At 53.8% G+C, this 8,643-nt stretch overlaps 1 long non-coding RNA gene across 1 annotated transcript; it reads left to right on the forward strand.

Annotated features, from left to right (window-relative positions):
- The first annotated feature begins 215 nt into the window (after positions 1-215).
- On the forward strand, positions 216-1,912 carry LOC108635178. The gene is made up of 3 exons (XR_001917762.1): positions 216-264; positions 1,349-1,445; positions 1,849-1,912. It is a non-coding gene; the product is annotated as an uncharacterized LOC108635178 (long non-coding RNA).
- The last annotated feature ends 6,731 nt before the right edge of the window (positions 1,913-8,643 follow it).

Below are 8,643 nucleotides of genomic sequence, written 5' to 3' on the forward strand. Positions count from 1 at the left end.
TCCCCGGGCCCCTGGGTCGTGGAGCTCACGGTCCCGGGGCCAGTGCGGCGCCCCAGCCCCAGCCCGGACTGCGGCTTGCTTCAAGCTACGCGGTCCTGTGAACGTGCGCAAGCCGCTCGTGGCCGGCACTCGTCCTGCGCCCCTCGAGACGGTCATTCCCTCCTTTCCATCCAAGGACGTGTTTGCGCCGCAAGACAGAAAGGGGGTGACGTGGTACTGCTGCGGGCCCACCGTCTATGACGCCTCGCACATGGGGCACGCCAGGTAGGACCCCCCCTGCCGAGCGGAGGCGCGGCGCCCAGTCTTCAGGTGGAAGCTTCTCATTCCGCTAATGCTCTATGGGGAAAAGCTAGCGTCCAGGCAACCAAGCAGAGGTAGGCCCGCAGCCCCGACGCGGCCCTCTGGACTCTGAACAGACGCTCTCCTTCTTGCGCCTGAGCGCCCTCCCCACCCGGTGCCCTGGGGCCGGCCCAGGCTGGGGCTGTGGGGCGAGGCGGGCCCCTCTCCAGGGCTGTGTGTGCGGTGCTGCAGGTGGAAATGCGGGCCCCTCTCCCGCACTGCGCGTGCTGTGCCCGTGGAAATGCGGGCCCCTCTCTAGCGCACGCGTGCTGTGCCCGTGGAAAGGCGAGACCCTCTCTCGCGCCACGCGTGCTGTGAGGGTGGAAAGGCGGGCCCCTCGCCCGCGCGTGCTGTGCGGGTGGAAAGGCGGGCCCCTCTCTCGCGCCGCGCGTGCTGTGCGGGTGGAAAGGCGGGGCCCTCTCCCGCCGCGCGTGCTGTGCCCGTGGAAAGGCGGGCCCCTCTCCCGCAGTGCGTGCTGTGCCCGTGGAAAGGCGGGCCCCTCTCCCGCAGTGCGTGCTGTGCCCGTGGAAAGGCGCGCCCCTCTCCCGCAGTGCGTGCTGTGCCCGTGGAAAGGCGCGCCCCTCTCCCGCACCGCGCGTGCTGTGCGGGTGGAAAGGCGGGGCCCTCTCCCGCCGCGCGTGCTGTGCCCGTGGAAAGGCGGGCCCCTCTCCCGCAGTGCGTGCTGTGCCCGTGGAAAGGCGCGCCCCTCTCCCGCACCGCGCGTGCTGTGCGGGTGGAAAGGCGGGCCCCTCTCCCGCACCGCGCGTGCTGTGCCCGTGGAAAGGCGGGCCCCTCTCCCGCGCGTGCTGTGCGGGTGGAAAGGCGGGCCCCTCTCCCGCAGTGCGTGCTGTGCGGGTGGAAAGGCGGGCCCCTCTCCCGCCGCGCGTGCTGTGCGGGTGGAAAGGCGGGCCCCTCTCCCGTCGCGCGTGCTGTGCCCGTGGAAAGGCGGGCCCCTCTCCCGCACCGCGCGTGCTGTGCGGGTGGAAAGGCCTGTCTCCCGTCGCTGCAGGTCTTACATCTCCTTCGATATCCTGAGAAGAGTGCTGAGGGATTACTTCAAATTCGACGTCTTCTACTGCATGAACATCACGGACATTGACGATAAGGTGAAGGGAGTTCTTAGGATTAAATTTTAAATACAGAGGATGGCACGGGGGAAGAAACTGTGAGTTAGTAAACCCACGTTGGCTCAGCCAGCTCAGCTTGGTGCACGCTGTTTGAACCCCCGCCCGGCGCCCCCCGTGGGACTTGTATTGTGGTGTATGCGGATGACGCTTTGTGTTCACCTGCTTTGATGCTGTTGAAAACCCGGGTACATGTGAGCAACCCCCGGGGCGGGGGTGCGGGAGGGTGGGCTCGGGCTGACCCTGCTCAGAAGGGCGAGGGGGAGCCGCGTTCTCGGATGCCGCCTGTAGCAGCCAGGACCCCTACCGCCCCTGGCTCAGGGTCGCCCTTTGCGCGGGCACTGGGCACTGCCCGGCTGACCCCGCTTCCCTCCTCTGCGCCCAGATCATCAAGAGAGCCCGGCAGAACTACCTGTTCGAGCGGTACCCGGAGACGCAACCCCCGGCAGGGCAGCTGCTGGAGGACATGCGAGCCGCCCTGCAGGTGAGTCACTGCTGCTCCGGGTCCCCATGTCCCCCCGTCCACCCCGTCCCCAGCACAGGGGCCGTTGTCAGCGGGCTCCGTGACACGCAGGGTGACGAGGTCTCCGTCATGGAGCTCCTCCGGGCCGTGGGAAAACCACCAGCAGAGACACCCGAGGGGGGGGCAGGGCCGGGGGGCGGGGAGGGTGACCACTTCCGCCACTTACGGGAGACGCCCAGCGCCGGTCACCGTGGTCAGCGCTGACTTGGGAACCTTCCCCGTGGAGTCACAACCGAATCAAAGGCCTGTGACCAAGAGGCGAAGCTGCCAGGCTTCTTAAGTGGGTGGTCCTGGAGGTTTTCAGAGTTATCTGCGTAAATTACTTTTCTCCAGTCTAACATTTTGTTTTGAAAAAACAGTATTACAGATTGTGGTTATTTTGAGGTCAGATAAGGCAAGTTCTTTTTCTTAATCACCATCTTTAGCAATTACAGTAACGACTGTCATTGTGCTTATGATGTATTATCTCCGTCAGAAAAAATAGAAATAAAATTAGAGCTTAGCAGTCATCCTCTAGGCTGAGCAGTGGGGCCTCTGTGATGGAGGCTTCGTGGGGGACACCTATGTCCCGGGCACGGCCTTAGGGCAGCTGCCTCAGTCCAGGGTCACGTCAGAGGGACGGGCCCGGCGACCTTAGCGCCACCTGCCTCTTGGGGACACAGACCGCCGGAGGCCGCGGGTGGAGGGCAGTACTGGCCTCTTTCGCGTGGAGCCCGCAGCGAGAGCGGGGCTCTGCTGAGCGGGGCTAACGGCGTGGCCTCTCCTCACACGCACAGCCGTTCTCCACGAAGCTGCAGGAGACTGCGGACCCAGACAAGAGGCAGATGCTGGAACGCCTGCAGCGCGCGGTGGCGCAGGCCGCGGAGCCGCTGGAGGCCGCGCTGCGGGCCGGGCAGGCCGGGCAGGAGCTGGATGGCCGCGTGCGAGTGAGGCTGAGGTGCGTCCCGTCAAGGCGGCGCCCCGGCAGGCGCGGGGGCCCGGCTTCCCAGGGTTATTCCACTGCTTGTAGCAGCGCCGCCTGGGGAAGCCGAGCGGAGGCGCTGCGGGTCCCCCGTGGGCGTGAGCGTGGTCTCCTGCCCCCTGCCCCGCCGCGGTCCCCGTCTGTTCGCGCGTGAGCCGCGCACCCCGTGCCCCGCCGGGCGCCCCGTCCCCCTCCGCGCGCCCCGTCCCCCTCCGCGCGCCCCGTCCCCCTCCGCGCGCCCCGTGCCTCTCCGTGCACCCCGTCCCCCTCCGCGCGCCCCGTCCCCCTCCGCGCGCCCGTCCCCCTCCGCGCGCCCGTCCCCCTCTCGCATCCCTTCCTCCGCAGTCCCCGCCCTCTCCGGCCTGAGCGCCCCCGGGTCCCCCTGGCTCTTCTCCTCGACACCGGCGCCCCCTGCTGGCCGCTCACGGAAGGTGCAGAGGACCAGGTCGGGGAAGGTGCAGCCGTGTCGGGGCAGGCCTGCAAGGCCCGCACTCCTGGGTGTGCGTGTCCCGAGCTTGGTGAGGGGTCGGGGGCACTGGGTCGTGGGGACGAGGCTTTCCCACGCCTGCATCTGAGACCACACACAGGATCAGGGATGCCTCAGGCGGGCCAGAAGCTGGTTACATTTCTGTTTCCAATAGCGATGCTGAGAGTTTTCATCGGCGATTCCAGTAACGTCCTTCTTATTAAAATTGTACAGTACGCATAACATGCAGTTTCCCAGCTTAACTGTTTTTAAGCACATTCATGTCGTGGGAACGCCACCAATGCTCATCTCCAGAAATGGTTTTCATTTTCCTGAACTGACACGCTGTCTCCGGAAACGCTCACCCACCCCCAGCCCCTGGCCCCCCCGTGCTGCTTTCCACCCCCGTGGATCCGGCTGCTCTCGGGACCTCACAGACGTGGGATCATTCGGGATTCCTCCTCTAGTGGCTGGATTACTTCATGTAGCAAACTGTCCTTAAGGTCCATCCAGGTCGTAGCCCATGTCAGAACGTCCTTTCTTCTTGGGACTGAGTGATATTGCATCCTGTGGGCTGGACCATGTTTTGTGTATCCCTTCTTCTTTGATGAACGTTGTTTTTGCCTTTGTTGTGACCTTTGCTGCTGCAAACACGGTGTGAAGATCCCGGCTCCTTGTTCTTTTGAGTGTTTCCCCAGAAGCGGCTCGTACGGAGACTCAACCCAGTATTCTGAGGAACCGCTGTGTTAGTTCGCGGTAGTAAGTGTTCCTTCCTGACTTTGCAGGACATTTGGTCCATGCCAAGAGGTCCTGGAAGTTTGGTTCCCTGATAGCTCACTTGGTAAAGAATCCGCCTGCAATGCGGGAGACCTGGGTTCGATCCCTGGGTTGGGAAGATCCCCTGGAGAAGGGAAAGGCTCCCCACTCCAGTATTCTGGCCTGGAGAATCCCACGGACTGTACAGTGCACGGGGTCGCAAAGAGTTGGACAAAGCGACCTACGCTTTCACTTCCTCACGCCCATGGTCATACTTGGTCCGTGCCAAATGGTTCTAGGTACAGCCGCCCTTCGGAGCCGTTTGGTGTGGACCGGATGCCTTACCTGTGACTGCGCCCTCCTCCTCGCGTGTTCCCGGTGTCCCGTTGGTGTGCCTGTACAGCAGCACGTGGTGCGGCCAGGCTCGTCCCCGCGTGGCAGATGTAGACTGCCGGGTGGTGGCTCCCGCGGGGTGAAACTGCATTTCTCTCGCCTCTCGTGGGACTGAGTGCCCTTCCGTGTGTTCACTTCCTGGTCGTCATTCTGCACAGGCATCTTCCACGCCATTTTCCTCTGGGCGGTTTGTCTTCTTTCAGGTTTGTAAGCTGCCGCGGCCAGCACAAACAAGAGTCGCACCTGCACAGGGAGGGAACGGAGTGTCCCCGCTAAGAAAAATAAGAGATAGAGACAAAAGATGGGGTTGAGAGGATCAGACCAAAATGGCTGATGCCTTCCTTTATTGTGCTGCAGTATATATAGGATAAAGTACGTGACTTCTGACATTCACAGGATTGTATATTAATCTCCAGATACAATCACAAGACCCTTACCATTGTGTGCAGATCACAAATAGATAATCTATCTTCTATCAATAAGCTAATCTATCTTCTGTGAAATGTTGCAAGACCGAGACGTCCCGGAGCCTTAAGGGTAGTAAACTCTTCAGGGGGGCGGGACAGGGAGCTTAGGGACGTGCCTAAGGCTCTGCATAACGCCGAGCAGCTCCCAAGACTTAACCCTTCACGGGCAGTCCCCCGCAGCTCCCCTCTCTTTATTATTTTTAAAAGCTCCATAAGATGTCGGTGTTGCAACATGTTTTTATGTATCAGAACTCTCATATGTAAAAATTCTTTAACAATGCTACGAATAAGGCAAGGAGCTAAACAAATCAATATAAGCACAACAGTCAGAACCGCGCCCACAGCAATTATGCTACGCCACAGTGAATGAAGGCTAGGGAAGTTAGAAAATAAATTTTGTAAAAAATTATCAACAGTATCAGCTATGTTCAAAGTAGCTTTTGGAGAATTTTCAATATTAAGAATTTCATTATGCAACTGCAATAGATCTAGAGACACATTAGTATTAAACCATATTCCTTGTAGATGTTTTTTCACCTTATCCCACGGAAAATCAGATGCATTATAAGCCTTTTTTTGTAACACAAATCCACTTATAATTAGCATGACATTGGATTTGCATGCGGAAACTAATGCTCTGAACTTGTTCTCCTTTAGCAACACCTCTTATGCAATTGGTAAGTATGCAATTAGAACAATTTAAATGATAAATATTCAATGACAGTGTTATTTCCACATGGCCTTGTATCAGCATGAATGGATAAGGGACACAAGCTCTGGGATATAAAAACCCTGTAACTCCTACATTACCATATTTACTCCCACTAATATTGGATTGTAAATATAGACTATTGCCATGACCAAAAGCAGCCAAGAGTTTCCACAGTTCTGTTTGATATACTTGAGCAGTGTTTACAGAGAAAATGGGTGGATGCTGTCCTCGATTTTCAGGGAAATCAGGTGTTCCCCCAGGTGCCCAATCCCATAAAAGGGTGGCATCGGCGTTGTTGATGTTGTACACTGACGCAACCCGGGCTCGACATAAAGTCCAAGGAGTGTCTATTCCTATGCCGATGCTTAGATGTTTGTCGCAAAACGGAATGTCGAGAGGTCCGGTTCCGTCACGGTACGATCTTTTTCCGGTTTTTTCATCAATGCCAGAAATAGTCACTCGAGGATAAGATATATCAGCTGACACCTGTATACAGTGGGGATGTTGTGATTGATAAGAAAAGCACATAGGATATTGTGTAGTAAGACCATAAAAAGAGATATTAGCTTGCTGGGGAGAAATATGAATATCTGATTTTCCTCCTAAAAGACTTGTATCATTGACATAGACAGGTACTACTTCTTTATCCCATCCTAATGATTGAATCGTAGGTGGATCGGGAATGTATGCCCAAAAAGCCGCAGCCGCCCCGTTTTGTATCCGCTGTAATAATAATAATAACATGATCAGTATATTGGTAGGCGTCACCGGAGGTTGTACATGAGCCTCATTCTGAGCATATCGCATCAACGCCTCAATCTGCCTTTGGGTAGGCAGCTCACTCGTGGGCTCGCTCAGTGTCATGTGGTGCATTTGATGTGTCAGGGAGTTCCTCCGCCGCGCGTACCAGCCTCTCCGGGATCCAGCGCGGCGCTTCGGCATCCTGTGGAAAAACACAAACATGCCCGCGTCCCCATATTAATACATGGTCTGGCCCATACCACAGATTGGTAAGTGGATCTTTCCATCGTACGAGTGGTTTTTTGCATGAGGACTGTTCTCCCCAAAAACGTTGGGCTGCTGAATTGCCTTCTGCGTCTAGAGTTAAAAAATTTAAAACATAAAGAGCATGATTCAAGGCATTATGCGGTGAGGGGCTATACAAGTCATTCCCCTTTTTTTGTTTTAATAGTTGATGTTTGAGACGCTGATGGGCTCGTTCCACAATACCTTGTCCCTGTGGGTTATAGGGAATTCCTGTTTTATGATGGATTTGGAAGGAAAGACAAAAACGTTGAAAAGAGCGGCTAGTATAACCGGGTCCATTGTCTGTTTTAAGGGTGTGTGGAATTCCTGAAATAGAGAAGCAAAAGAGCAAATGTTGAATACAATGACGAGTTGATTCTCCAGTATGAAGGGAGGCCATGAGAAAATGAGAGAAGGTGTCGATGGAGACATGAACATATTTAAGACGTCCAAATTGAGGGATGTGAGTGACATCTGTTTGCCAGAGATGATTAGGGCGTAAACCTCGAGGGTTAATACCATATTGAGGGAGAACAAAGAATTGAGGACAGGTAGAGCAAGATTTTACGATTTGTCGTGCAGCTTCGCGGGAAATCTTAAATTGTAACCGTAAAGAATGACTATTTTGATGATGTAAGTTATGAGATTTTTGGGCTGCATCCGATAGCTGATTGAAAAAACACTTGTTTAGTAAGAACGTCCGCAGTGTGATTGCCTTGTACTAAGGCACCAGGAAGGGTGGAATGCGCACGAATATGCCCAAAGAAACACGGGTATTGACGACGGTGGAGGGCCTGTTGAATTAATTTAAATAAGTTAAGAACTTTAGGAGAGGTTGTGCCGATAATTGGAACAGTTTCAATCATCTGTAGGGCACCGACCACATAGGAGCTGTCTGTAAATAAATTGAAGGAAGTGGATACAGTTAGCAATGCTTGATGGACTGCAAATAATTCCACAACCTGTGCAGAAGAGAAACTGGTATGTGCATAATAAGTTTGATGGTTAATAATTAAAGCTGCCAGTACCATTAGAAGATCCATCTGTAAATATAAGTGTCGCTTCAGGAATGGGTTGTCGGCGAACTATTTTTGGAAAAATAAAGGCATGAAAGCTAGCAAATTGTAACAATTTATCAGAAGGATAATGATGAGTAATCCGTCCTGGGTAGTTTGCAAAAGCTATAGACCAATTATCTGAAAATTGAAAAAGCCAATCTTGTTGTTCTAAAGCATAAGGAATACAAATGAAAGGGGGTTCTATACCAAAATATTGGATGGCCTCATGACGTCCTTTTGCTACAATTTTTTGCAACAAGCTCATAGTAAGGGAGCAGATGTTTAGTTGGAGTAGCAGATAGATATATCCATCGCAAAGGTTTATCTTGATAAAGAACTCCTGTGGGTGCTCGAGGGGTAGGAAGTATATACAAACCCCATGGCCGTTGGTAATCACAATAAGTAATCTGTTGTTGTCTAATAGCTTCTTCTATTGATTGTAAGGCTGATCGTCCTTCTGAAGAGAGTGTTCGGGGTGACGCAGGGTCAGAGTCACCTTTAAGGATATCAAATAAAGGCTGCAAGGTATAAGTGGGTAGTTTTAAATAAGGGCGTATCCAATTAATGTCTCCTAGAAGTTTTTGAAAATCATTTAGAGTTTTTAACTGGTCAGTCCTGTAATTTTACTAATTGGGTATTATAAACGCGAGGATATAAGGAGAAACCCAAAATAATTATAGGGAAAATGAGTTTGAATTTTTTTCATCAGCTATGACAAGACCATTAAGACTCAAGTGTTTCTTTAGAATAGAAAAAAGCTTGATACAATAGATGTTCGTCAGCATGAGCTAGTAATATATCATCCATATAATGAACTA

The sequence above is a fragment of the Capra hircus genome, unplaced genomic scaffold (genome assembly GCF_001704415.2).
Source record: "Capra hircus breed San Clemente unplaced genomic scaffold, ASM170441v1, whole genome shotgun sequence".
In the NCBI taxonomy this organism is placed as follows: Eukaryota; Metazoa; Chordata; class Mammalia; order Artiodactyla; family Bovidae; genus Capra; species Capra hircus.